The following is a 22,961-nucleotide window of genomic DNA, read 5'->3' on the forward strand; positions in this document are numbered from 1 at the left end:
CAGACCACAGGTGGTGCCACAAAATACACGCTCCTCCTCCCCACGTCGCTGAGGGGCTGGATGCTGGAGGCGGTGCAGAGGGCTCCTCGCATCAGATGGGCACTGTCGCCGGCACCAGCTTGGTACAAATTATTTATGAAAGGAAATAGCAACAGAACTGCTTGACATTTCCCCAGCTCTCATTAGCACGCACTTGTAGCCAATCAGCGCTGGAGTGCTTTAGATTTCCGCCATCCCCGAGCTTAATTAGCACCCGGCTGCCTATGTTTAAGGCTCAGGGAAAATTTAACCCCCAGCTGCTTTCCCCTAAGCCAGCCCAGCCCAGCCCAGGTCAGGATGTGGCCACAAGCCAGCATCCCTGCTGCAGCCTTTGAAGGGGGAAGGTGGAGTGGGCCTGAAGGCGAGGCAGCAGCTCGCGTTGAGCTAAGCCTGGGCATGCAGATGAAACCACCATCAGCCCTAGAATAGCTCTCAGGGACAAACTAAGGAGGTGAAGGCCAGGGTAGATGTATGGGGGACCGTGGAGCATTTTCAAAGCAGCTGAATATTTTGTTGGCAATCTTGTAGCCCTCACCATGCCCCTCACCTACTACATTTGGGACAAAACCACCCACATCGCCCCCGCAGCCCCAGGCCTGGCACTGGCTATGCCCTAGAAAGCCTTGAAGGTTGCAACAGGCAGCAGCTCAGCTGGGAGCTAAGCCAGGACACCTGTCTGTCTTCCAGGCTCTGTAGGAGAGCATCAGCTTGGGTTTCCATTGAGCTAATCTAGCTTTTCAGGACACTTGTGTCCCAGGAAAGGTGGGTCTGGGAGAAGGCACTAGCCTAGGCCTTGGCTTTGGAAGGGCTGAGTTCAACTCCTAGCTCAGTCATGACTTTATGCCCATCCTGGGTCAAGTCCTTTTGCAACAGGCTCCTCGAACACATGTAGGGGCCAATTCTATTGACTGCAACGGGAGCCAGGTCCTAGCAATCATCCCTAACAGTCCAGCCTGACGTCCCAGGTGTGTAGTGTTGGCAAGCCTGCATGGAGGGCACAGGGCCCATCCTTTGTCCCTGCCCCAGGGCCAGCAGTGAATTCTCCCAACCTGGAGTGGCCCAGAGTCCTCTTCTTCCACCTGCGGTTGCACTTGCATCAGAAACCCTCCTCCTGTGACGATGTGCACTGGACTCCCCCCATACAAGATATAAACACAGCGTGTCCCTTTCAGACGTAGCCCCTGGGCAGGGATCCCTGTGAAACAGAGACGCAGGCCATTTCACAGATAAACCATGTACACAGAAGGAGCTACGGCTGACCTGACGCTGACCCGCTGGAATTAATTCCAGCATTTGAGCTCCCATTTCTATTAAAACTCCATTTACCAGGGAAGTGAAAAGGTAATTATCGTCCCCAGCTTTAAATCACTCTGCCGCTGAATTATTAAAGGGAAGAATTAAAAATAATCAGGCTTTTTCATTATACTTCATAGAGAGGAAATTAAAGGTGTAAGAATGTATTTTTTGCTTGAATTTAAGTATTCATTTTTTAAGATTTATGGAGAAATTGAAATGATTCTCGCTGTGTGCCCGGCTCCATCTCTTTGTGCAAGGCGCCCGCACGCACCCACGGACAGAAAAAAACCCTCTTGTAAAATTAAAAGAATGAGAGCATGAGCAAGGGATTTAACATGAAAAAGTACAGCGGAGTGTTTTGCATGTTAATACCCTTTTTCTTCTGCACAATTACACCTCTGAGTGATCCAGCAGAGGGAGATTAAGCGGCTCCTAATTTCACACGCACAGTTGTAAAACGCGGAGTTAGTTCTTATCGGCAGAGGTACAAATCTGACGCGGTTCATCAGGGAGCGGGAGGAGGGAACGCTGGGATCTCTCCTGCCAGCTGCGGACATGGTGGAGCAAACCTACAGGCTGGATTAGCCCCGGTGCCCACCGGGCCCTGTTTCTTCTCCGGACTAATCCCAGCTACAAGAGTGCAAGAAACCACGTGGTGGAGAATCATGGACAGATCGGCCCCTCGGAGAAACTTCCTCCTGCCCCGCTGTCAGGTGGTCAGCTAACACCCTGAGCCAGCTGAGATGGGTGGAAAAGCAAGCAAAAATGCATCTATACATTCAATGAATGCACAGTAAATCCACTGAGAGTTACTAGAAAAATGTGCTTTAGCCTATCTTACTGCATATTAGCTAAAGAGCACTGTTGGGGGGGAGGAGGGGGTTGTGATGCCTTAACATGCATTCAAATAGGGTAACGCATATTAAAGTGCATGTATTGGTGCACCCGAAATGCCCATCTGTCTAGTACAATCCTGGGTGTGCTCGTTAGCCAGGGAGCTGCCTCGTCCCCTGGTGAATCTGCTCAGCGCTTGGCCTCGGTGCTACCCCATGGCAGCGAAATCCACAGAGAAATCCTGCCTGAGTCCCAGGAGTGCTAAGATGCAATGGGCACCGTTCTCCTAGGAGCCCGGGTCTGAGCTCCTAGGAAGCCCATGTCAGGACTGTGGCGGGCGACAAGGACACGCCTGGATTGAATGTGGACGTTAGTAATCTGGAGAGGCTGGAGCTTGTGAATCCAATGGGGATTCACGGGTTGTAGAAGGACGCCAGCGTTGGGGTAGTCTCCACCCTGCCTGAGTGTTTACACCTCCCCTTCCTGGGTTTACAAGGAAACTGAGGCACGGAGCTGGGCTGACATCCTATCTCCTCAGTGTCTGAGCCTGCTCCCCTACCCCACACCTCTCCCCTAGGCAGAGAGCAATAAAGGACCTTTGGCACATGCCCCCTGCCCCTGCCAGCATGCCACAGCCAGGACCCTGGAAGTGAGCAGGGGATTCAGGCTCCTTGTCTCCATCCATTCAGCCAGGTCCAGGGTGGGCCCTGGCTCCCTGCCATGCTGCCACCCACCTGGGCAGCTGCGGGATAGCCTGGCCAGGGCCCCCGCCGGGCCTGCAGCTGGTCACGGCCCGTCAGATGGAGCGCGAGCAGATGAGCCGGAGTCACTTGAGCATTCAGTTGGCAGGCAGGCTGGCTATAATTGCATTACACGTTATTATTGGGCCAGCAGTAATTGCGTTAGAGGCTGTGAAAGGGCTGTGATAGCAGGGGAGGGACGATTGGGTCAGGAAGTCTTTGTGCAAAGTCATTTGCAAGCTGTTGGGGAGTGATTGGCACAAGCAGGGCTCAAACTGGTGCCCAGCCAGGGGGCCAGGGACCCTACCAAAGGGGGCCAGAGGCAGTTTCCATTCAGATGCTTGTTAGGGAGAGATCAGCCTTTTAGCTGGACCCAACCCCAGAGCCTCCATGGCGTTCCCAGAGTCTTCATACACCAGCTTAAATGCACCTCCCGGCCCTTTGCTAGCTCTTCCTTTGGGCTGATTGTGAACCAGATCAGATTTGTGGGTGGATTTGTAGGACAGGGCTGCTGCAGCTTCAGAGACAGGAAAGAGCCAGCCATGCCCATGGCAAGGGGCTGCCAAGCAAACGAAGCAGCCGGCCTGCCCTAGCCAGGTAGACAGGTTCATGTCTCCTTTGCTCTAGCACTGCCCCTTCCAGCACTAGCGCTCCTTTGTAATAGGCATCAGGACATCAAGGTTGGAAGCCAAAGGCCAGTTTTTGTATCAGTCCCAAGCCAAATCCTGGAGAAGCTGATCCGTGATTCAATTGATAAAGACTTAAAGCCCAGGAATATAATTAATGCCCGTCAACATGGTTTTATGGAAAATAAGTCTTGTCAAACAAATCTGATTTCATTCTTTGATGAGATTACAAGTTTGGTTGGTAAGGGGAGCCGCAAAGCTATAATGCACTTAGGCTGTTGTAAGGCATTTGACTCGATATCACACAACACTCTGATTAAAAATTAGCACGATGCAATATCAATAGAGCGGCCATTAAATGGATTAAGGGCAGTGTGGCAGGTAGAGCTCACAAAGCTGCTGTCAATGGAAAAGCATCAGTGAGCAGAGGTGTTTTTTTGGAGGTTCCAGCAGGATCTGATGAAGGCCTGCTGCGACTCGACAGGCTCATCGATGATCTGGAAGGAAATGCAAAATTGCTGTTGATAGCATTTGCAGGTGACACAAAGATTTATGGAAGGGGGAATCACATTTCGGGTCCTTTGGCAAGCCAGGCCTAGTCCAACGAGATGTGCTTTTGTGGTGCTGAATGCAAAGCCAGCCATCTAGGAACAGGGAAGGCAAGCCTGGGACAGCGTCCTGGAGACTGGGACGAACTGGGATGCCACAGCTGAGCAATGGTCCAGGGGTTTCTTCTGGCCTTAACCAAAGCTCCTGCAGAGAAGGATGGTGGGGGAAGCATCTCCTCTCTGTTCCCTCCTCCCTGATAACCAGCTGACCAGGCTGCAGCCTCCAGCACAGGCAGGGAGTCACCTCATCTACTCAGCCCACCCCTGTTCAGTAGATAAGGAGCCTGGGGATCAATGGACCATGGGCCAGAGCTCACCATGAGCCCCCAGCACAGGCACCTGCCTCAGGCTAGCCCCTGCCACTGCGCCCATAGATTTCATGGACATTAGGGCTGGAAGGGACCTCGGGAGATCATCGAGTCCAGCCCCCTGCCCAAAGGGCAGGAAGTCAGCTGGGGTCACAGGATCCCAGCAAGATAAGCATCCAATTTGCTCTTGAAGGTGTTCAATGTAGGTGCTTGAACCACCTCCGCTGGCAGACTGCTCCAGACCTTGGGGGCTCGGACAGTAAAGACATTCTTCCTTATGTCCAGCCTGAAACGGTCTTGCAGGAGTTTGTGACCGTTTGACCTCGTCATCCCTTGGGGCGCTCTGGTGAACAGACGTCCCCCCAGATCCTGGTGGTCACCCCGATAAACTTATAGGTGGCCATCAGATCACCCCTGAGCCTGCGCTTTTCCAGGCTAAAGAGTCCCGTGGCTCTCAGCCTGTCGTCGTAAGATCTGTTTTCCTGACCTCTGATCATGCGCGTGGCTCTCCTCTGGACTCTCTCAAGCTTCTCCACATCCTTTTTGAATTGTGGAGCCCAAAACTGAATGCAGTACTCCAGTTCCTCATCTCCCACACCTGCACCTCTTTTCCATACTCTGTACAGAGCCCAGGCAGCCACAGCTCCCAAACTGCAGATTTATTATTCCTTTAACTGCCTGCAGTGAACTCATGGGCCCTCTAAGAGCACTTTAGCTGCCCCCAAGCCTCCCCATGAGGGTCTCAGAGAGCTGTGCATGTGACAATGAGGTCTCACCTCCGCTCTGAAGAGTCTCGTCCATCTCACGGAGGGGGAAACCGAGGCACAGCACTGATCCATGCCTTATGCCAGGTCACGCGTGGAGTCAGGGAGCAGAACCCAGAGCTCGGGGGTGTCGCTTCTGGGCGCCAGCTGTTAGGCGCTGCTCCCTCCTCTGTGGAGATGAACTAGCTGCGAGTGCTGTCTTAATTCCTATTGATGCTAACGCTTCGTTATTCTTGGCGCTGGGAGGAACTGAGAAGGGTCTTGGATGTCAAACCCCACCGCAAATCCCAGCTCTCTGACACAACAGCAAAACACCGCACTCCAGCTCTGTCCCCCCACCCGAGTCGGCAAATGGGGTCAGGCCAGCAGGGTCCCGGCTTGCTCTGATTAAAGTGAAGGATCTGCAAGCAAATTAGCCTGCGCCCTGATTTCCTCCAGCCAGGTTGCAACCGGGGGCACAGGCCTGTGCAGAGCGATGGCTCTCCCGGGCCCCATCCTCACAAGCTTCCCAGGAACCTCTGCTCTAGGCGGCTCACTTCATGACTAAGTCCAGATCCCTGGTCCCGGGGAGAAATCCCCCTGCTTGCAGAGAACTTCAGCTCAGTGAATCACGGTCTGCATCTCCTGATTTTCCTCTATGGTTTTGAATGCAAACCAGAGGCTTCTGATAGAGAGCCCTGCCATGTTGCACCCCCAGAGAGAGCAGAGTCCATGGGAGTGGGGCAGTCACTGCAGGGCTAGATGGGACCAGACTTTCTAGATGAGCATCGGTAAAGAGCATGGGTTTTTTGATGAGCGTTGGTAAAGAGCCCGGAGGCTGAATTCCCTGCTCGCTTCCAGGGTCCTAGCTCTGGCATGCTGGCAGGGGTAGGGGGCATGTGCCAAAGGTCCCCTGCTGCTCTCTGTCTGGAGGGAGAGGTGTGTGGCAGTGCAGCAGGCTCAGAGGCTCTGTGCCTCAGTTTCCCCTCCCCTTGTAAACCCAAAAAGGGGACATGGAAGCTCTCAGGCAGGATGGAGACTCCCCCAGAGCTGGTGTCCTTCTGCAGCCCGCGAAGGCCCATTGGATTCACAAGCTTCAGCCTGTCCCAGTTCCTAATGGCCATGCTGGATCCATGTGTGTCCTGACATGGGGCTTTCTAGGAGCTCAGCAGAAGGGTCCCCATCACATCTTAGCATGGTTGGGACTTAGGCTCTGTGGGTCTTGCTGCCACTGGATAGCATTGAGCCCAAGTGCTGAGCAGATTCACCAGGGGAGCCTAATAGGCAGAACAGGCCTGAGGAATAGGATGGCAGCAGCAAAGCGTCTGACCCTGTTGACAGGAGGCACCTGGCCATTGAGGCCAGCGTGGCTTAGAAGCAGAGCAGGGACGTGGCATCTCCACGTGCCCCCTGCACCACGCTTCCCCGGGAGCTGGCAGGCAGCAGGGCGCGTCCCCCACCTGCCCGTCGTTCAGGCACGCGAAGGCGCGAGGAGATGAGATGATGAGCTCCTCTGACCAGAGCCAGGCAGCTTCCAAGTCCTGCACAGCAGTGACAGACAGAGCAGACCGGATGGAGGAATCACATGGCTCTTTGTTTTTCTTCATGTGATTTTCCACAGAAACACATTCATGTTGATGGAGGGGGTTTGGGGTTTTTTTCTTCCAAAAAATCTTGAAAAGCAAGAAAGCCTTCTGACAAGGTCAAACCGCTCGGTGTCAACATTCGGGGAGCAGAACATTTTAATATGCTGTTTGGGGAGAGCTTTCCATGGCGACACTGGTGCATTGCATTACGTGGCTTGTTTCAATGTTGCAATTAAAAAGAAATGTTTCCATCGACACAAAATGAATTACCCCCCCACCCCCAATAAAAAAATAATTTAATGGGAAAATATGAGCCCGTCATTCTGTTTCTTTTGGCACAAAGTTGGAACTTGCAGCTTTTCCTGTGGATGGATACGTCCAGCCCACATAGATCAGATGGATGGATGGATGGAGGGGGTGGATGGATGAAGGGAGAGGTATGCAGGCTCCAGTCCCCTCCTAAGATATCGAGCCAGATGTTGTCAGCTCACAACAGGTCAGTGGGTCTTGCTTTGTACCCCACGTAGCATCCTTCCCAGGCGTCTCACCCTACTGCTCCGCACTCAGCCCTATTTCCCTGCTTCCTTCCTTCCCCCTTTCTACCTCCCCCGAGGGCTCCAGGCAGCTATTCAAGTCGCTATTTATTCTCCATGCTCCTGCTCCATCCACCTCCTGCTCTCCATTTGCTTCACACCACTTCCCAATGAGCACAAATATCTCCACCCAGCAGAAACGGCGGGGCCGGGCCCTCTCCTTGTATCCCCCCTTCCCCTCCTGCCTGGTGCGTTGGTAATGAATCGTGAGAAAGCGGCGCTGAGAGGTGTCAGAACAATTTCTATTAAACGTAATTTCCTAATGAAAAGGTTACGAGTGAGTGTGTCAGAGCTAATCAGTGTTTAATACCCTGCCTTGGGAACCAGATCGCAGCAGGGCACCCGCGCCGCCCAGCCCACCCCAGCTCGTTAGGCTGCCGGGGCCGTGGTGCTGGAAGTAAGGGGTCTGCCCAGCGCTGGTCTTTGGAGACTGACCCTAATGACCTCTAAGATGGCAGGCAGGTGAACTCTGCAGGTAATATCTCTGCAATGCCCCCCCTGGATGGGACACAGGCAAAAACAGAGCCTGTGGCCCCTGGGTCTAAATGCAGAAGCCCTTTCTGCAGCAGGCAGGGCTTGGACAAACCGAGTTACATGAGCAAATGACAGTGAGGTGCCAAGTGGCAAGGCAGCATCACTAAGCATCTGTGCGGGTGTATCCACATTTCCCCCATGCTATGGGGTAGCCGAACCATGGTGGCTCACCTCTCAGAGATGCCCTGATAAGCTACCGCAGTTTAACTTTCACATATCTTGCTGGGGGAGCAGATCTGTGGATGGTTACCCTTTTTGAGGAGCTAGCAGGGGGTCTTTTGTCCACACCCTAAGAATCAGGTTCTGCAAGGTCTGGAGGTGCCCTACACACTCAGAAAAACACCAAGTAGGATTTGTAAGAGGACGTGGGCACCTCCATCAGTACAGGTGAGGGGCTTCCAGGACAAGGCTGTGGGTCGGAGGCCAAAGTGATCGGCATGTGCTGCAGCTCCGTGAGTAAGCAGGCAAGCTAATGCGCTAGCCAGGGCCAAAGCAGCTCCCTGAGGGCAGGGAAGTGATGGAAGCAAGGCACCAACATGCATTGCAAACCCCCCCGGCCACCACTCTGCATCTTTGGGCACCTAAATACCTTGACAAATCCGGACGCAACCCCATTAGCTGCAGACAGGAGATGCGTAAGGCCCGTACCCGAATCAGTCACTAGAGGAGGACATAGATCAAGCTGTGCTAACGATGGCTGCGCTTGCTTCTGATGCGCTTGGCTGGCGGCCTCCCCTGTGCTGCCCGTTGTGATTCCAAGCACACATCAGTCCCAATTAGAGCCAGGCAAAATCTCACACATAAATACTTCATGCTCCCATTCCTGGCCCAGCGCAATGACTCACGGATTGGGGCAGGAGACCAAGAGTTTTCGCTGGAGAAGAAAACCCGGAAAAGTTGGAACGTTTCATTGGCAGTTTGTTTTTTTTAATGCAACATTTCTCTCTCTCTCTCTCTCTCTCTCTTTCTTTTCTTCTTGTTTCATTTTGAAGCATTGGTTTGAGACCAGCATTGGCTCAGTTGGCTTTAAAAAATAAGAATGCACACAAACATTTAATTTGACTGCAAATTAGGGGGTTTTGTGAGGGGGAAGTGATTCCACCAAGAATACCCAGCTTCTATGTTCCCAGTCAGCCCCAAATGAAAAGCAAAAGTCTTTTCTGCACTTTGATTGCAAAACCAAAATACTAAATGACTGCCCAGCCCCACTTTTATTTCAATACCACATGAACCACTGCACCCAACTCCCTCCCTGTGGGTTTAGCCCATCCCAGCCCCTGCCAGCCACCTCTGCAGCCCACAGAGCCCTTGACCAGCTGCCGGCTGACAGCTCAGAGGTGTTTTGAAGACATGGCAGGCAAGACCAGGGCCCAGAGGGGTTTCCTAGCTGCATGTAGTCCATGCTCCCTGCTTCGTGCTGCCCTCCTATGGCACTTCCATCCAAAGGACACGGCAGTCCTGTTCCTTCCCCACTCGGTGCCAGCCACCCCTGGCACGATGCGGGGCCCCCCCTGGGTGCAGCGTGGGAGAGGCTGCTGGATGGGAGGGCGCAGCACACGCAGAGCAGGCTGCTCAAGGGCCGCGGGGATGGTGCCAAGGCTGCAGAGTGGATCCAATGCCTCTCTGTGGTCCTCGCAGGGCTCTCCATGGCCTGGCCCGGTTACTTGGGCTGGGCACTGAGGACAGGGTTGGCCCCACCGTACGATTTTAAGGCCTCCATCTCCCTCCCTGCCTCCCTCCTTTCCTTCCCCATTCCCTCTCCCTCTTCCCATCTCGTTCCTCCTCCATTTGCTTTGGGCCCCTCCTCCTCTCTTCTCTGCTGCCCCAAGCCACTGGAGAGGATTTGAGGCAGGATTACCCAATGATAACAACAGCCACCATCACAAATCCAGTCAGGGACGGTGGCTAATCCCCTTAATGAGTTGCTTCAGCTCTGGCTGCAGCACTAGCCCATTTGTGTGCTCAGTGGTGAGGACCGGGCTCTCCCCGGGCCAGTTCAGTGCCTGACATCTCCTGGCCTCTCACCTCAGAGCCCCCTCCTCAGCCTCCCCACGATGGCCTGGCCCTGCCGGGAGTGGGAGCCCACAAGCCAGCCCGAAATAGTGAGCGATTTGCTCCTCAAACGTTGTTGCTGCCTCTCTCCAGTCAATAATTCCAGCAGCCTCAGGCCCGGTTGTGCCCCTGCCTTTGCTCCGTGGTGCCGTTGCCATCGATTTCCAGCTGCCACCCGAGAAGAGCTTGGCTCTACAACCGGCGAGGTCACGCCAGTGGTAATTGCAGGCCAGGACCCCCATGGAGTTCAAGCTGCAAGTCCCCCAGGCTCACTTGTGAGTTCACAATTAGCGATCCTGCCTTCCCGGGTGTAGGGGTGTGAGTGAGCCCCACGGCTTCCGGCAGAGCCCTGCTGCCTGGGCCGTATCGGAGGTGGCACTGTGGGGACTGGATTAGCGGGGGATTTGCTTCCTGGGTGTTAAAGCAAGAATGTTTCCCTGAAGCAGGAGGGGAGGGGAGGCCCCTGCTGTGCACGATCATCTTTGTTCTCGTTATTCTCTGTTATCTGCGAGTGCCGCCCATGTGCTCAGTGCTGCATAAAACATGAGGCATGGGAGTGGGAGGAATCCAGCCCACCCCAGCTCCTGCAGTCTAGGCTGCCTCGGGAGAGGCTGGCTTCCCCTCTGCCCTGCCGCCTGGGACGACACCGCCCAGAAAGTCACAGCAGGTGCCTGTGCTAACTGCGTCCCTCATCCAGCCTGCATCTGACAAGCTCCCCTCTGGCCTCCCATCCATAGGCCTCCTTGGTCATCATTGCTATGATGCAGGGGGTGAGACCAGCATGGAGGAGAGGAGGCAGCTGACTCCCCACCTCTCCACACGAACTTAGCACAGGCCAGGACTGCACAAGGCAGAGGACAACCAGGCCTGGGGACTTTCCGTATAGGAGCTGTGCCCCAGACTTAGGGACAGGATTGCTGCAGGAGCTGTAGGTGCCCTCTGTGCATAGGGGAATCTCAGCAAAAGGCCTCCTCTGCACAGCAAGGCATTCCCACTGATTTCAGTGGGATTTCCCCAGGGTCAAGGTGCTACTCAGAGGGTGGCAGCCCACCTCCACCTTCATCAGGCTCATTGCACTCAGCCAGCTCCGGCCAGGCTCCCTTCAGCCCGGGCCCCAATGCACCTTCAAACCTCCTGCTCCCCCGCTTCCCAGGGGCTCCTAGCCTCAGTGTACCCTCACTTACTCCACCACCACAATATCACTTCCAACACAGCGTTTCCTTCCCTTTTAATGAGACACTCTCTCTTTGCAAAGCGCAAGGGTGGGTTTTTTTCTCCCCTTCTCCTTATTAAGATAAAGCTGTCATCGGCTTCCCCATTCTGCTGGTTTGTTGGGACTTTCAAAGCCTGGAACCATATTAAATATTCACACTGCTCCATTGGGCTGCATTCCTGTGCCCGTATCCTTCTCTTTAATTGCTCCGTCAAGAATAGATTAAAGTTTGATACTGCAGCTTCGGCTGGGACTAACTCAAACATGCAGGGCTCTGCTGATTTATTTATTTAAAGAGAACGGATCAGGATTATTCTGCTTGAATTAAGCTCTGCCCAACTGCTAAACACCTTTCCTGCATTCGTTCTCTCCCTCGCTCATGCATTCATTCATCCTACCACTTCGTCTCTCTCTCCTGCTATTTGCTTGTGCCATTATCTGCGTGTTCATCCTGTTCTTCATCTCTCTGATCCCCTCTGCTGTGCCGAAGTCCTTCAGTTCAGGGCTCCAGAGCTAGATAGCCTTTGTGTCTCTTCCCCACCAGAGGAGAAGAGCTTCCTCCCTGGGGTTATTCCTCCCGTCTCCCTCCGTGTGCTATCCCGTCAGAGCAGACAAGGCTGGGGAAAACCCGAAGTTACTTTCAGGAGCTGAGGCGGTACAGAGCAGACCATCACTGTCCATACTGTAACTCAGGAGGAACTGCCCCTTCCCTTCTGTTAATGCAGACCTGGTCTTGCCCAAATATCTGGCAGCCTTGTTGGCCTCTCCCACTTGGCTGAGTGCTTGGACCGCAGTGGCCAGGTCTGAAGGATGCTCCACATCCCATTGCCTCCCTGCAGCCCTCCTCCCTTCCTTTGCCCAGACCAGGGGTCAGTGCAGGGGCCTGCTGGGCTGGCGCACTGGTCCGGCTCCCTTATGGTCCAGCAGTCTGCAGCTGGCATGAATTTAAGGACCATCCCCCCCTTGGCAGCATCTGGGCTGCTTTCCGCGACGGCTGGGAGCTGCGGGTGGGCGCAGGAGGGGGGAGCGGGGTCGCGGGGCCGCCAGCAGCTGTGGAGCAGGCGGTGCGGTCCTCCTGGCTCCTTGCTGTAATTAACATCCCTTTGTTATGGCCCGCGCTCACGTCTGTCTCCGCTTTAATCATCGTCTCCCCGCAATGAGCATCCTTCTCATTAGGGGCTTAAAAACCTCCATTATAAACATGTAAATGGGACGCAGCGAGGAGGGAAATATTTTACTGCACCAATTTCCTCTTGTGCAGCTGCCAGCCTCCTGGGATGCTGTCGCTAAGTGTCTGCGAGAGGCAGAGGGGTTTCGGGGCCTGGGCTCCCTGCCCTGCACTTTGCCGCGCTCCCCGCCACATGGTACAGGAAGCTCCCCCGGGCATGGAGAGAGATGGGAAGCACCCATCCGGGGGGCAGTGAATAGGGGACAGGGCTCCTGAGCTGATGGTGCTTTGTCTGGGCCATGATGCGCTGAGTGGTCTCCGCTGCCCTCGCCAATCCCATCCAGCCCAGCATTGGTCCTTCTCTCTTCCAAAGAAAGCACGTGTTTTTTGCAGTGAAAGCTCCCACCCCATCGTGGAGCCAGCGTCTCCAGAGCCCCGGCCCCAGTGCCCATGCAGACTGGAGCGGTGTGGGGGTCTCCATGCGCCAGGCCAGGCAGGATGCAAAGTGAGGGGTGATGCCTTTGGAAGGTGCAACACGTTGAACCAGCTGTTGGCTGTGGCAGAGAAGGGCTGGGTGATGCTCCGCCCGGGCGCTGCAGGGCCGGGGAGTGGTGTCAGGCTGCCAGAGCCTTTCTTGGGAGTCTCGTAAACCTAAGGTCCCTGGGGCTTCTCCTGGAAAAAACTCAGGGGAACATGAGCCTATGCAAGGCAGCAAGCCCTTTGGGGCTGGGTTCAGGTCATCTGGGTTGCAGGCCCTGACGGGTCAGGGAGGTGCAAGCTGAGTAAAGGCAGCAGAGCTCATGGAGTCCCCAGGCTCAGGCACAGACTGGGACTGAAGCTGGCTGGGGTCCCCCGGGGTTGAGCATAATGGCCTGTGTCCCCTGTAAGAGCAGAACAGACCTACCATGCTGACTGATCTTCTTAGGATGGCTATGTTGTAGGGGAGTGGACTGGGCTGATGGGGGTAAGCAGAGTTTTGGGGGGTCGGGGGAGCAGGGTTTGCTGCAGGTCGGCTCTGCGGGGCACGAGCAGTGCTGCTTGGCTGTCTGCCCATCCATCACCCAGCTCACAAGCACCAGTCCCCGCTGCCTGCTGCCCCTTTATGTCGCGGCAGATCCAGACAAAGGGAAGCATCCCCAGACCTAGTACTGAACTCCAAAGCATCAGCGAGGAAACGTTTTTTGTCTCTAATTGATTCAGCTCCCCAACTCCAGTTATCCTCCTGGCTGCTTTCATCCCCATCTGTCTCTGAGAGTTCCCTTCCTGCTGCTGACAGAGGCCAAAGTGATTTAGGGGCATGAGGGACCTGTAGAAATGAACAGATGCCAGCAAGATAGCAGGGCTTTATCACACATCAATGCCCTGTCTGCTTGCTGCTGCCCTGTGGGATGTGACAGCTCCACTGCCCCACGGCAGGGAAGGTTAAGTTACCACGGTGTAGTTGGGGGGAAAGCGGGCAGACGGACTGTTAGCACGGAGCAGCAAACACGCAGGTCACACATGGGCAGTGCAGAATTGAACACATCTGGGGGCTGAGAGCCAGCTGCAGCATGTAGAGCAGCTGAGCACAGCTGGATTTGGGGTTGGAGTCATGCTGGGCCTGCCTCTGGGCATATCTGGATGCTGGGTTAGGCCCAGCCATATCCCTGAGCTCCTCTGAGTCGGGAGCGCGTGTCATCGGCACAGGCAGGTCTGTCTCGGGGTCACTGGCTCATGAAGCTGGCGAACCCTGTGCAAATTAATAGGGCACAGGTCGGTCTGGTCCCAGAGGCCCAGCTTGTGTGCACAGGTCGTGGCAAGGGACACGTTCCTGGGAACAGCCTGGAGGTCCTGAGGGTGCAGAGGAGCAGAGACTGCCAGACAGCAGCTGAATGGCTAATACATGGGGTGCAGAGAGAGCCCTTCCCTTGAATGCAGAGGCCCCAAGCTCAGCCAGGAGCCAAGCTGTGGGGTCCCCCAGGAATCACATCCCTGTAACATGCATCAAACCTCCTCCCACCCCCCGCCAGCTCCGCTGCAGCACGACTCCTCTCCCCAAAAAGCGCTGACATGGCACACCAGGGCCCCTCCAGGCGGGAGTTGCCTGGCCCCGTAACATTTACAATGCAAATAGCAGCTGTGTTTGCGCGAGCGCCGAGTAGCAGAGAGATGCGCCGGCACGGAGAGGCCTGCTGTTATGAAACCCCTGGCCAACACGCTGTGGGCTCCAGGAGCAGAGCCGCACACACGGCTGGGGCCAGCAGGGTTAGGGACTCTGTCTGGCTGGGTTTTATGGCTGCTTAGGGAGGTTTGGACTATATCACGTGCCATAGGACATCCACTGGTGGGGTGCCTTGGTGCTGGCATCAGGGTCAGCCTAGGGACTTGCTGGTCCCGAGCACCCACAACACACGGTAGTATTCGGAGCACCCCTCTCACTCCATCGGGGACGGGGAGCCGCAACGCCTGGGTTCCCTTGCTGATCCTCACCTGCTGCTTCCATTTTTAAATCTCTCCGTGCCAGGTGTACAGCATGAATCGTGCCACAAGGCATCTACCCCAGCAACTGGCTAGAGGTCCCAGTTCTCCTTGGGAGGTCTCAGCCCGTGCATTCATCCCATGGGGACAGCAAGCCTGGTCCCTGGCTGGGGATCCGGCCGCTCCTTCCAGCCGGTGTCCAGCACAGTCTGGCCAGGGCATTGGGCCTGTCTGTGAGCCTTGGTCAAAGGGCTCCTCTCCTGACCCCTCCGTTAGTGACCACAACCTCTGCCCAGGGGCCCTGGTACCGCGCAGGTTGGGTCTCCGCAGACACCAACCCCCGAGTGTTTAGAAATCTCCCCCAAAACCCTGCAGGCAGAGATCGCAGCCCACGTGCTGAGTGGAGATAGTGGGTCAGGTTTCATAGATTTCATAGATTTCATAGACATCAGGGCTGGAAGGGACCTGGGGAGATCATCGAGTCCAGCCCCCGCCCAAAGGGCAGGAAGTCAGCTGGGGTCATAGGACCCCAGCAAGATAAGCATCCAGGTACCACAGAGCTCCCCGTGCCACCCACATGCACATCGCCAAGGCCTCTCCCCTCCCGCCGGGTGGACGCAGGGCCTTGCAGCTTTCTAATTTCATAAACCACTGGTGCTTTGCTTCCCTCCAGCCTCCCTGAAGTTCCCTCCGCTCAGCAATTACACGTAGCTGGACGGCGGCTGCTGGAGCAGAGTCCCGGTGCGGGGGCAGGAGGAGACGGCAGTCTGCGTTGGGCTAAGTCGCAGCCTGGCCTCAGCTGTTGGCAACGACCTTGGGGAGCTTGGAGGTGGTGGCTGGCAATCTCCCTGAGCCCCAAGGATGAATCTCGCTGGGCCCAGCCGATCCGACAGTCTCTAGTCTCCTCCTTGCCCCTTGCATTAGCTCTCCTGGCACAGGTCACTTTTATAGCAAAGGCCGAAGCAGGAGACACAGAGCACCTCACCCTGTGCTGGAGGAATGGCCAACACTTCCCTTGTTCCCTGCAGGCTTGTTGCCCTGCGTGCCCCGTGTTGGCCATGTCTCACCCGGGGCTGGGCTGCTCTGCTTGTGCCCTTCTTCCCCACTCACCCCCAGTGATTTGACCTCACCTCCGCGTCGTGTGCCATTCCCTCCGGAGCTTGAGGGCACCAAACGGCTCAAGGTTTATCCATCTCTTACCCCACTCCCCTTCTCCCTCCTTGGGGTGCAGATGGTTTACCCTTAGGGCTTAATAGAGTTGCATTTAGAAGCTGCCAACTCTTCTACCTCCTTTTCCCAAGACAGACTCCCCGACCAGTCCTGGAAGTACGATTCCTCAAACTCCTTTGCCTTCCCGCCGCGGCTCTCCCTTCCTCCGAATCGCGAGCTCTCATCTCACCCCCTTCCTCTTCTCTACCAGCTCCTGCCTCCTGGTCTGAAACGAGGCGAGAAGATTTCCCACCTCAACATATTCCCCAAAATGGGCAGAAGGGGAGTGGGACCGGATGGGTAGATGGGACTTGGCACTGTACTCGGGGCTGTGATATGGTAGCGAGACCGTCATAGCGTGGCTGGTTTCAGTCTCGGCCCTGCGTTGCCAGCTAATATTTTAAATACCTCTTTGTTTCATTTATTTGGGAGAAGATAAATCTGTGGGCGCCGAGATTAAAATGGCCTTTTTTTCTTGTCACTTTGGGTGCTGATTTTAATCAGTTTTTTTCGTCTTTCACAGCTCCATTTCGAAAGAAAAGGAACAGCACGGAGAGAAATTGGAGCTGCTCCCAGGATGAATGGGCCTGACTGGCAGTGCATAAAATTACCACTGTCTCTTCACCTTGCTTTCCGCATTCCCTTTATTAATTAACTGGAGCTGCAGTCATTCTCTCTTTTCTCACTCATTCATTCTCTTTCTTCCCTTCTTTCTAGCTGCACTCCCCCACTGCACGCCTCATTATTCTGGCCCAGAGGCACAGAGATGTGCCTGGGTCTCAGATGGACTGAAATGTCATCACGTCAGCCCCGCGTGGCTAGGGCTGGGCTGGTTCTGCTGGCGAGGCTGGGGCCGAGGCGGGCCATCCAGACGTCTGGGCGGCCTCGGCCCGTTTGGCCTCATGGACCCTCAGCCACCGTGGCACGAGCCCTGCCTCTCTGCAACCCTGCCTGAGGGGGTAAATCCAGCTGGCTTGAGAGGGGCTCAGCACACATAGCACGGCCCAGCATCCCATCCAAGCCCTGCGGCCAGGACAGCAAGGGGGTGATATGCCCCAGGGGTGCAGCTGGGACTTGATAGCATTTGGTGCCCTGAAAGTGCCAGTCCAACAGGGACAAGCAGACAGGATTGGCGCTGTCAGGGCTATCAGACCGTGCATGTCTACAAACCTGGCAGGGCTGGGCCAGGCAAGGCAGGAGTTAGTACCTGGGTGAAGCACCCAGAGACAGCAGCTTTCCCTTCCCTGTGGGGACCCCGGGATGGGTCTGAGCCATCCCACGCGAGGATCTTGGGAGCAGGGTACCCGCGGCTTCTGCAGCAGGCAGCCGTACAGCCCAGGGGCAACGCAAGCACAAGCCAAGATGCCTGATGGCTACCAGACCACAGAGAGCCTCTGGAAGAGTGCCTGCCGGTGCCCTTCAAAGCTAGGCATCGGGAGGACCGCACCTCCCAGCACTAGGTGCCCAGCAGGGCAGTGCGCAGGAGCCAAGCCCCTGGTCTCCAGGCCACACGGGAGAGGGAGCTGGGGGCTCATTCATGAACCATTGGGATAGCACTGCCCCACACCAGTGGCATTTGCAGCCCAAATTAACCCTTGGGGCTGTCCCTGCATCGAGGCCGGCAGGTGCCGAGCACAGACTGGGCTGAGCTGGACGGTCCAGTGCCCCCAGCACTGGTGGAGATGGAGAATCAGAGCCCGGAGCTGGCTTGAGACATTTCAGTCCCCACCATTTCCCCCACCCTGTCTCTGCTGGGCCAGACAGCTTGCCCAGGGCTCCACTGTCACTCCAGGGGTCTGGTTCTGGCTTTCCATCCTTATCCATAGCTCCAGGACCCCTCCCCTGGCCAGGCCTTTCTCTGCTCCCACCCTGAAACTGAGAAACACCAGATTCCCAACCCCTCTGCTTCCCCCCCTCGCTCCAGCCGGGGGGGCTTTGGGCCCCCCGGGGCAAGCTGGTACCCCAAGGGCAGTGCCGGGACGGTTGGCACGCATGAGAGTAACAGCTGGCACGAGGGAGGGAGCCTTATTAAAGCAATCCATTGTGTGGCATCCGCATTTCATCCTGGTGGAGCTGCAGGCCTGAGGGAGCTTCCTCGCCTCCCCGGCAGCTTCGCCCCAGCCGGGCTCGTTGTGCTGCCAGTGCCCAGGCAGAAAACACCTTCTGGACCCCAGAGCTGTTAACTCCTGCTCCCTTTGCAGCTGTGGAGTGACTCTGGCAGCCTGGGATCAAGACCCAAGGACTGGGATGTCCTGCTCCTCCAGCAACGGGGGCATGAGCTGGAGATGCGAGGGAGGGCCCAGTCTACATCCACTAGGCCGGCGGAAAGGGGCATGTGGGGCCTTGCTGGCCGTGAGTCACTGGGGCAGCAGATCTGCCCCCTCCCCACTCCGTCCCCAGGAACGGCCCATGGAGCCAGGCAAGGCCGCAAAACAACTGCAGCCCCGAGGTACCCTTCAGCCCTGTGCCTGTCCCTTCGTTGGGCCGGGACCTCTTGCCTTCCTCTCCAGAGAGAGTAGGATTTACCTCGGGGGGAACGAGGCCTCACTGTGACCTCCTAGTCTCGGGCCAAATGATAGCATGGGGGAAACTGAGGCACGGGGTGTGGCGCAGAGCTTCCAGGACAGGGTCTAACCCCTTTCTGAGGCCCGTTCCCATTTCCCTTCATTCCCATCTCTCTCTCGGCCTCTGTGTAAACGTGGCTGCAGCTCGCGGATGGTGGCAGGCCCGACTTGGCTTCGCCGTGGCTCAGTGGCAAATCCACTCGGCTGCCTGGGATGGATGCAGCACGCAGGGTGGTAGGACCAGAGGTCACTGCGGTGTGGCCCGGCCGAGTGGCCGCTGCGAGATCTCCAGCAGCCAGAGGGGACTGTGCATTTTGGAGAGGGCAGAGGTAGTATGGGGCTCCCAGGGGCTGTCTCAGTGTGAATCTCCTCCACCAAATGACTGCATCCCTGCATGAAACACCTCCCAGGGGTCCCATCTGCCACCTACGAACCTCCTAGAAACGGTCATCAGGAGCCCAGCAGAGCTGAGCAGGCCCCGGGGTTTGCATTACCCTACTCGTGTCTTACTACGTTCCTTCAAATCCAGGCTTTAGGAGCCGGGCTAAGGATGCTGCTGGGCCTATCCCCCCTGGCCGCTGGCCCAGAGGCTAAAAAAAGGATTCAGCTTCCTGGCACTGTCAAGCCGGCGCTGACTTCCACCCGCAGGAGTGTTTATACACAGCCTGCAGCTGTCAGTCAAAGCTGCGCAGGCAGGTCGAGGTTCTTGGAGGGTAATTAATTTCCGCCCGAAGACGGGAGGCAACATGCATTTGTTTAACGAAGACATTCACAATCCATTCTGCTGCTCGGCATGTGTCCCGGTCTGGTATTAACAATTTACAAAATCAAACCCAGGCAGGAGTGCTAACAACAAGTAACGAGTCCGAGGGAGTGGAGAAAGGGGAGTGAAGGCGACAGGAGAATATGTGCCAGCAAAGCAATGGAGAGAGCTGGGAGGCACGGACAACGCGCGGGAGCCGTTGTGCTCTCCTGCAGGCCTGCTCCAGCGAGGGATGGGTCTGTTACAGCTCTGGCTACAGAGCCCCGTTCAGCATCTGGGGTGTCTCTCTGGTGGCTTCCAGAGGGGCGGCCCAGATGACAAAGCCAGTTATCAGGCAAGCAAGGCTTCCCCAGTCCGCACCAGCCCAGGAACCACAGCAGCAAGGGACAGCAATGCCCTTTCTGGTAGCCTCACGGCTCCCGCCGGCGATGGGGGAGCAGGCGTGGGAAGGGGTGGCCCACCGCCGCGCAGGCAGTGGCAGGGGCGGAAGCAGGGGCTGCGCCGGAGGGGACTGCTGAGCAACGAGGACAGGCACGTGCGCAAGGGGAGGCTGGCGAGGGACCCGAGGGCGCCTAGCGCAGGGGCTGTGGTGCCCAGCGGGAGCCTGCAGGCCTGGGCCGCTCCGGGAGCTCTCCGGCGTGCTGAAAGCCCCAGTCCGACGGGGCCTTCCTGCTGCGGAGCCTGGCCCTGACCGCAGCTCCTAGCTCAGCTTGCCAAAGCAAGCCGCGTGGCTGGAGCTGGCGGTGAGCGTCCCCGCCCTGGCAGCTGCCCTGCTCGCTAAGGCGCTCGCTCAGGAGGCCTCCCCTCCCTGCACCACTCGCTGCTGGGCCCCTGCTCTCTCGCCCTAACCAGCCTGCCGGCGAAGGCTTGGAGGGCTCAAGGGGGTCATCAGCACCGCTGCTAATCCCTTCCTAATCCAGATATGTGGGAACAAGGACTTGGCCAGAGTCTTGCTATGGGCGGGGGACGTCCAGCAGGACGGGCTCCCCAGGGTGATTGTCTCTGATATGTCCTCCATAGGAGGTCCATATTGAGCAGATTCTTTTTGGTATTGGGTGGTGGAACCGGAGCGTGCTCCAACCGCTCCATGCATTGACCTGGTATTCAGTGCTTCCAGGACCGGTGCAAAAAAAAACAAAACAGCCAGGCAGGAGGCATGGATGCTGCTACCCAGTTCCAGCTGAGCGCCATGCTTTGAAGGCCAAGGCATGGGCAAGACTGGCATGACTCCTCTGGCTGGGGCAGTAAGTGCCACTTGCCCCACTCTCCTCCCCTGGGGGGCACCATGTGGGGCAAGGCATTATTTTTGGCGGGGGTGGTGCACGTCAGCCATCCCTGTGCAAGGGCTGACACTGCTCATCACGTAGCAACGCAGTGCCAAAGGTCCCGATTACCCACCAGGGACCTGGAGTCTCGGAGCAGGCGTGTGCATGCACCCGGGGAGAATGAGCTGAAGCAATTAGCGCCAGCCGGGGTAAAGAAAACAATCACGTTTTCATTTTCTAAATAATTAAGCCTCCTAATTTGCCATTGGCAGCTGCCTCCATTCTCTGTGCCAGCACTGCAGGGAGGAGAGGACTTCGGCCTCCCCCGTGCCAGCTCTGTTTAGGGGCAAAGCTGCCCCTGACTTTGCCTGGCCGGCTGGGTGGCATGGCTGGTGGGTAGTTTGTGACACAGCTGGAAGGTGCCAGGGGTCGGCCTGGGTGCATGGTGGTGGGCACAGCTCAGGCATCCTCTCTCCTTGATCCTCAGTTCTCCCCTTCCTGCTAGCCCTGCACCTGCCCTGCTCCCATCTCCACGCTCACAGGATTTGCAATCCTTCCTTTCCCTCTGTTGTGCATCCACTGCAGGGCCCCGCCGCGCTCAGCGCTCCTGGATCACAGCCAGGTTGGATTCGATGTTTTTTAATATCATGTGGTGGACACAACAATAAATAATAGGGAATTTCACTCCGTGGCTGCAGCAAATGTTGTTTTACAGGAGATGGAAGCAGATACGGCCATGACGCACTCTGCTATGTTGCATTTAGTCATTCTTTGCTTTTCTTCGGTGAAGTTTTCAAAAAGCTGTTTATATTTTTCCCTTTCCTCTCTGATGTATCAGGAGAAAATCAGTGAGAGCTTTAAAGAGAAAATTGTTTCTTTATTTCCCCCTGCCTTCCAGTTCAGGGTTTGCAGCCTGGCGTCCACTTTGTTCTTGAAGTTTGGTGTTGTTTTTTTCAAAATGAGAAGACAGCATTTCAAACCTCCCCACAGTAGCAGGAAATTATGCTCAGCTCATTTCTCATGTGTGGAAGGAGAAGGAGAAAAAGTTCATTTCCAGCCAGTCGAGAAGCTGAAGGGGAAGGGAGATTGGACGCTCAAGTCAGCAACGCAGGGCAGGACATGACCAGCGAATTCAGGACTGAGTTCGGAGGGGCCCAGTGCTATTCCCAGAGCAGAGCCCACTCCCACCCACGCAGCTGTTCCCTTCCATTCCCCAGAGCCCCCTTTCCTCATGACTAGTCATGAGCCTGCATGTCCTATTTTAGCACAAATGTATGGAAGAAGGAGGGGCTCGTGCTTCTGACACCCCTATTCAAGCACGGTCAAGGGCAGTGGAGGGAGAGCAGAAGTGTCTACTATGCATTGTGTCTATTGCGTATCATGGGCCCCGTATTGCTCTTGAAGATTCTCCTTCAGTTTGACAGGGCCTTGAGCGTCCGGAGCAGGGAGGGGCTGGATCCTATCTGCTGTGGCATTGTGCCAAGGGGTCCTTCCTGCACCCCCAGGGCTGGCGATCTCCCCTCTCATTCCCAGGGGACTCCAATTGCATCCACACTTCCCCAGCACAACCCGGGGTGACAAGTGACAATGGCAGAGGGAGACATGTTTCTGGTTTGTAAGACCCAAATAGGCAAAACCTTGGCTGGGATGACGTAGTTGGGGCTGGTCCTGCTTGGAGCAGGGGTTGGACTAGATGTGACCTCCTGAGGTCCCTTCACACCCTCATTTTCTATGAGTCTCCAAGCTTCTGGATCAAGATGAAGCACCGGCTGAGGACGAGGAAGCCCTGGGAGGAAGAGAGCCTCTTCCTCAGCTCTCCTCCACCCCTAGCCCTGTCAGTGACGATGTGCATCTGTCCATGAATGGCTTTGATCCTAGTTGGACTCGTCCTGTCTCCAAGCCGGAGGGTGTCCCCTTGACCCCCGCAGGGAACTCTGCTCCTCTCCTCAATGGATCGGACATGCAGGTGCAAGCAGCCCCTGGATCCCTCTCACGCTGCAAGGATGGAGGGCAGCCAAGGCCTTCCCAGCCAGGCAGGTTAAACAGGCCCAGTCTGCCTCTGGTCTGACATCTGGGCTTCCCCAAGCAGAGCTATCCCGGGACAGTTAATCAAGCACAACCATGCAGAGCCAGCCCTGTGAGCTGCCTCCTCTTTCCCGGGGCGGGTTCAAGGCGCTAATGATCTCCCATCCCGCCAGCAACAGCCCCACGCTACCACCGCCATTCATTACTGCATATTGTTCTGGAGATGAATGCTGGCAAGTGGAGACAAATGACGTCTCCCACTGCAGCTGCCTGTCCCACGGCCTGTGATTCATCCTGGAGCTGGGGAGAAGGGAGGACGCCCAAGCTGCAGAGCAAGA

Source organism: Crocodylus siamensis, chromosome 14, assembly GCF_052110815.1.
Source record: "Crocodylus siamensis isolate JL-2025a chromosome 14, ASM5211081v1, whole genome shotgun sequence".
NCBI classification, from domain to species: Eukaryota; Metazoa; Chordata; order Crocodylia; family Crocodylidae; genus Crocodylus; species Crocodylus siamensis.